The sequence below is a fragment of the Hydra vulgaris genome, chromosome 15 (assembly GCF_038396675.1).
Source record: "Hydra vulgaris chromosome 15, alternate assembly HydraT2T_AEP".
Taxonomy (NCBI): domain Eukaryota; kingdom Metazoa; phylum Cnidaria; class Hydrozoa; order Anthoathecata; family Hydridae; genus Hydra; species Hydra vulgaris.
The window spans coordinates 52,985,020-52,991,719 of NC_088934.1; positions in this window are offsets into that span (position 1 = coordinate 52,985,020).

The window sequence follows — 6,700 nt, forward strand, 5'->3', positions numbered from 1 at the left end:
TTAATGGCATGATTACATTGAGTAGTTTTTCACAAATAGAGACTAAGTAGTTATTAAATATAACTGAAACAATGGCATGGTCTGCAATGATATTTTCATTCAGATTTAGCTGAGTAGGTGTTTTATGTAATGATGCCTTAATATTTATGATATCTTTTATGCTTTTCCATGTATTTTTTATGTTATTCATGTTGCTATTAAAATAAGTTATGTAGTATAATTTTTTACTTCTTTTTAATAAGTTGCTAATTTTATTTCTATAGAATTTAAATTTTGTGAAAAGTTTATTTTAAGTATTTATGCTTTTACATCTTGCAAATTTTTCATAGAGTTTGTTTTTTACAGAAATAGATTTAATTAAGCCTTTAGAGATCCAGGGTTTAGATTTAAGTTTGATTTGATTTTTAGACAAAGTTTTATAGGGGGCACATTGGTCTAAAACCCGATTAAGCGATTTATTTTTATTTTTTATATTTGTAGTTATTTTAGGTGCTCCCAGAAGTCCTTGAGGTCTTATCACAGAGCACCGCGGGAGAGCATTTAACAAGAAGTTCACGACACCTTCCGTACCAATGTCGCTTGTTAGGCTAGAGCTGGCATTGAACCTCGGATCTCTGGGTTTTGAGTCAGAACTCTAACCACTGCGCCATGGTTGCTCAAACTTTAAAAATTAATTGATGGATTCTTTAATATTGTCATCATTTTTAATCATAAGCTCCCAGTTGATTTTAGAAATTTCTAGAATAAATTTGTTAGAGTCAAAGTTTTTTAGACATCGTCTAAAAAACTTTGGTTGGCTGGATGTGCCAGGAACACAGACAAACTTTGCTGTGTGATCCAAGACAAAAATAGTTAAGTTACCTGAGAGATGATCAGAAGAGTAGAAGTTCATAAAGATATTGTCATGAGTGTTTAAGATTTAGCTGTTACACGAGTAGGTAGGATTATGGAAGGATTAAAAGTAAGAACATAAGGTATAAAGTAAGAACATAAGGTATCAAGGTAGTTGGAAATAGGATTAGATTCACTATAGCTCAGTAGATCTGCATTGAAATCACCCATTAAAAAGATCAATTTTGTTCTTTGCTTAACTTTTCAAGAAGTGCTGTTAGAAATGTTGTATTGAATTCATTTTGATTCATTGATGAATGACGATATATACAACCAATTAGGAAATTTGTTTTGTGGGGCTTAACAATTTTAACAAAAACAGACTCAAGTAATTTTGGTAAATCTTTAAGTCATGACGAACTATATAATTTAAATTAGACTACAGATATAAAAGAGCATCACCTTTTTAGCCTTAGTGGGGCAAAAGTAAATCCATTAATAGTTATGTCTGTTTTATTGGTATCATTAAGGAATAATTTGGATTCAGTAATCCCTATTGCCCTAGGTATGATATTTAATGTGCTGATAAGACTGTACATGTCATCAATGTGATAGGGAAGTGTTGTGATTTTAATGTGCGTCAATAATTTGTCAAGAATTAGCGTTGATAATACTGCCAAAAGTCACACGTTGCATATTTCTATTATTATATCATTTTGTATAACGATCATTTATTGTCACAAGTTGTATTTTTAAATGCTATATATAGCGAAAAAATTTTTCTAAGAACGTTGAAGTCGTTGATAAGTAATAAAAACATTTGAAAACAAATTTCTAAATGCGTTGAACAGCAGGAAGTGATCCAATGTTAAGGTGAAGATATAGATCTGAATTAGGTTTGATAGCTTTATTAAAGTCAATAACATCATAGAATTTTCAATTTATAGCAGAACCAGAAATTGTATCAAGTTCTTTAAGTATGTTTCTTGAATGAATTAAAGATACAAGAAAATTTGATGATGCAGTTTGTGGATTTTTGCATGATAATGTTGTTAAGAGCTCATTATCAGTAAGCAGACCAAATGGAATGCTTTTAGATATACAGTTGAAACAATACCATTCTGAAGAGTCTTCAGTGAGAAGATTATAAGTGAGCAAATTTATTTGGTTGCATTTAGGATGAACCCATGAAATGCAGCAATCACAAAAAATGGCTTTGTGGTTATCTGTTACAGTTTTAAAACAAAAGATGCAGAATTGTTTTATTTTTCATAAATTGATAGGCAGAATATTATAATGTTTTATTATTGAGGTTAATGAAACAACCTAAGAGTGATTAAGGATATAATGAATAAGATATAATGATTGAGAGAGTAGTTATAAGTAGTTAGTTATAAGTAGGTACAATGGATTTGCATAAGCACATATAACAACAGTATTATATATATATATATATATATATATATATATATATATATATATATATATATATATATATATATATATATATATATATCACAGTACAGGTAGGTTATACAAAATTAAGTAGATAGTGTTGAAGAAATTAAGTAGATGTTGACAACTAACAAAAACACTAACAAACCAATATAGTATGGAAACAATATACTTTGGAAAAATGTTAAAATAATCATAAGAATATTTTAAGGAATGATTGTTTCATAATAATAATTCGACATCCATTTTCTCAGACTAATTTTGGAATCTTTTATTTCATTTCGCGGACCATTTTTATGGAATAATATAGTTTTAAGTAATACTAATGATTTTTCTCAAGAATGTAATTTTTGTTCTTATAAACGGAGTTTAAAAAAACTCATTTTTTTAAAACTCCGTATATAAGAACAAAATTTAAAATACTCTAAAGTTTTAAAAAATCCCATTTTCTTTCTTTTAATTAAAATACTCTAAAGTTTTAAAAAATCCCATTTTCTTTCTTCTAATTAATGAGCATTTTTTAATTAGTAATTATTACTTTATTTTTCAACTTAAATTTTGCTATCAAAAAGCAAATATTTAACGCTTAGTTAAATATTTGCTTTCAGTTCTTTGAGAACTGTCATCAGTTCTCGAAGACAAGAACTAGTGGTCCTTTTTAAGATTTCGAAACGAAATTTTCATTTCTAACTATTTCCATATTTCTATATATTTGTATATAAGCAGTTGTTAGTATATAAATCTCAAATTACTAAAGCAGAGCACATGTTTTTAAAAGCGTAATTTTTTGCAGAATAATAATAAAAGCAAAATAGATCTAACAGCCAAATTTGTAAAAAACATGTTTTTTCATAATATATAATAGTTACTAGGAAAAACCTTTTAAAAGTAGAGGGTAAATAGTTTTTTAGTTGCTGAGAAATAATTAATATACTTTTAATAATTATATAATAGGTACATCATTGTTTGAACTAACAAAATTCACTAAAAATTTACATTTTTTGATTTTTAATGAGCGAATACCACCTTTATAACAACTACTTCTTCTCATTCTAATTTTTTTTTTGCTTCTCTACGTAATATTGAACAGTACGATCAGGTTTCACGATGCAAATCTGATTCCGCTTTATTTATAGTTCATATCATGTCAGTAGATATATATATTGTGTCATACTACACCATGTCAGTAGAATTTTTTTAAAGTAAGGTATGTGTGTTGCAAGTGCTATTTAAAGCAGAAATAATCAAATAAACTAATCAAATCTGTTTGTCTAACAAATAATGTTGCAGTTCAGAGGTGTTTGTGTTACCTAAATTCTTCTTTAAAAAATATTCAGTTTTTCAAGTTTGACCATTCGCTTGACTACTTAGCGCGCTTATTTTTAATATATTGAATTTATTTCCTCAGATTATTATTTTTTGTTTCACCCACAACTGAGAGTGTGATATAAAAAGTAGTTGATATTTGTCGTCTAAATTCGTTCTTAGAATACAAAAGTTAAGCATTTGTATTGTTCCACTCTGAGAACGGCTTTTACGCAATGTTTTCTAAAATCTGTACTTATGGTGAAGCGTGTCGAACTTGAGGTAGGTTACTCGACCCAGGCTTATCTTTAAAGCCGTATTCGGGTGGAACAGTTTTGTTTGTAACAAATTGTTTGTTTTCAAAACAAGAAACTGTTTTGTGGACAAACTCATTTGGATACATACACTGATATGAATCAAGCAGGTATATCTAGCGGCTATTAAATGATAAAAAAAATCATTAAAAATGAAATTTATACTTTTAGTGCTAATGTTCGAAAAGAAGCGAAAAATTTAGTAAAATGCTGTTCTCATGGAAACCTGAATGAAGTAGGACGTACGTGTAAATGCAACGGATTCATAAAACAAATTTAAAAACGCATTTGTGAATACATTGCATAATAATACAAAGACCTTGTAAATTTGGTTAAGCAAAGAATTTCTGCAAATATATATAAAATATTTGTTTCATTAATTTTTTGTTTATCACCTATAGACTACCGATAGATTGTTGATGTAAAAATGGAGACTAAAAGTGAAACATTAAGAATAATCATCAAAAATCAAAAACATTACGAATAAAAATCAAAAAAATAAAAGTAGCTTATTAAAAAAAATAATTAGTTTAACATAAAAAAAGCCTTCCCAAGCCGAACAAAAGAAGAAAAAAAAGAGAAGCTTTCATTAGCCAAACATTAAAAAAAGCCTTCGTTAGCCAAATATTAAATTTTGGACAGCGCCAAATATCGTTTCATTAATAAGAAAAAAAAAACACTATATTTTCTCTACATCTTACGCATCACTAACACAAGTAGTGAACAAACGTAAACTAGAAAGATTAAAGGATTTAAATGTGCATCTACAACAACAACAATTACAACTACTACATACTTACTGCTGCCTCTGAGAAGACAGCCTGACACAGCTATATAATACAAAAACTTCTTTACGCAGCACAATAACTTATAACTTCACTCAGTTACTTTAACTATAATAAACAAATTAAGAACTTGTATAAGATTTAACTCATACATGTGTAGTTAAATGGCGAATATTTATTTATATTTAAATCTATTTTTAAAATATATTTTTATATATATGCAATATATATAAGGTTTATACTATACAGCTGCGGACAAAACTACGTGAACGATTGCAAATAGTTTTTTTTAATAAAATTTTCAATGTCTTAAAATAAGTTTATAGTTTAATACTATAAATGGTTGGATCGAGCGTTTTTTGCTCTATAAGACTGTGTAAAGTGTATTCTCTAATAATTTGTTTAAAATTAAACATATCTAAATGTTCAAAAAGCATCAAATATTTTGCGCGACAAAACCACGTGAACGATTATACAAACGTAAAAGAATAATTTTACTAACATCAACAAATAATAGATTCTAAAAAAAAAAAACATTAATATTTAGTTGCATAGCCTTTAGAATCGATAACGGCCTTGCACCGTCTTGGCATAGATTCTACAAGAGTTTCTAGTAACTGTTTTGGTAATGCCTCCCATTCATACTGTACGGCTCGAAAAAGTTCATCCGGTTTTTGAAATTTGCGACCTCCCAAGCGTCGCTCAACTTCAATCCATAAATTTTCGATTGGATTCAAGTCGGGAGATTGAGCAGGCCAATTCAAAACCGTTATGCTATTATCTATGAGCCAATTTTTTACAGTCAAAGCTGTATGTTTAGGGTCATTATCATGTTGATAAACCCAATTGTGAGGCATTTTTTCTAAAGCGTGTGGCAACGTTTGATTAGATAATATTTCCCTGTACTGTAGTTGGTCCATTATACCGTTTACACGGTACAACGGACCAATTCCAGCCCAGGAGAAACACCCCCAAACCATTATATTGCCACCCCCAAATTTTACAGTTCCTATTGTATACTCTTTTGCAAATCTTTTACTTACTGGACGCCTAACCTAACCTCGACCGTCGCTGCAAACCATGTTAAATTTACTTTCATCCGACCACAAAACTGTTTTCCAATTTTCAACCGTCCAGTTTAAGTGATCTTTAGCGAACTGTAGGCGATCTTTGACGTGCCTGAGCTTAAGGAATGGTTTCTTTGCAGGTCTGCGCCCATAAAGACCTCCTTCGTTTAAACGCCTTTGAATCGTTTGTGTGCTTACGTTTTCCATGCCTGTTTGCAGACGAATTTCAGGGGCTGTCAAATGTGGATTCTCAAGAGATTTTCGCACAATTTTTCGATCAGTACTAAAAAATAAAATGTTAAACATTAAAATTAACATTAACATTAATATTATTAAGATTAAATATTAAAAAAAATAAAATTAAAGGAATATTACCGCTTATCCGTAATACGTGGACGACCACCTTTCTTAACGATCTTTTTGCTCTTTTCTCGGTGTATAATTTTATGTATTCCACCTTTTGACATCTTCACATGAGCTGCAATTTGCCCAATGGACCATTTTTCTTCTTTGCGCAAACGCAAAACCAAGCTTTCAATTTTTGAATCAGTTTGACGAACCATTATAGTTTAATTTTTTTGATTTTTTGATGTTAAACAGAATCTTGAGAAATTTAAATGATTGTAAGTTCTTAGAATACCAAAACTACATGAACGATTTTTAAAAGCACTGATTTCGATGTGAATATAATATAATTTGCATCAAAAATGACGCTTTTATAAATCGTTCACGTGGTTTTGTCGCTCAAAATTTTCGAAATTATTTTAACGTTTATACATGTATGATTTTATACGTATTATTAAAGAATACACTTTACACAATCTTATAGAGCAAAAAACGCTCTATCCAATCATATATAGTATTAGAGAAAAAACTTTTTTTAAGGTGTTGAAACTTTTGTTTCAAAAAACTATCTGCAATCGTTCACGTAGTTTTGTCCGCA